At 71.6% G+C, this 211-nt stretch overlaps 1 long non-coding RNA gene across 1 annotated transcript in view; it reads right to left on the bottom strand.

Annotated features, from left to right (window-relative positions):
- LOC103801878 overlaps positions 1 to 211 on the bottom strand; it is a 3693-nt gene extending 3482 nt beyond the window's left edge. Inside the window, exon 1 of the long non-coding RNA XR_624747.1 lies at positions 176 to 211. This is a non-coding gene — a long non-coding RNA (uncharacterized LOC103801878). The remainder of the gene's footprint in view (positions 1 to 175) is intronic.

Below are 211 nucleotides of genomic sequence, written 5' to 3'. Positions count from 1 at the left end.
GCCCCCCCCAGCCGATGCCACGTCCCTACGGTTGGCACGAGCGAAGGGTCAGCGCGGCGAGACAGGAGCCGCCAACCGATGCTCGGCACCCCAACGCCCCTCTCTCCTCTCCCCCTCCGCGGGGGCCCCGCGCCCAGCCAGAGGAGCGGAGAAACGGCCCATCACACCGTCACACCTGGGTTTTCTCCTCCTGCTTGGGGCTCTGGGGCGG

The sequence above is a fragment of the Acanthisitta chloris genome, unplaced genomic scaffold, assembly GCF_000695815.1.
Source record: "Acanthisitta chloris isolate BGI_N310 unplaced genomic scaffold, ASM69581v1 scaffold6305, whole genome shotgun sequence".
NCBI lineage: Eukaryota > Metazoa > Chordata > Aves > Passeriformes > Acanthisittidae > Acanthisitta > Acanthisitta chloris.
The sequence above is the reverse complement of the archived record's forward strand: the minus strand, read 5'-3'. Positions and strand labels throughout refer to the sequence as shown.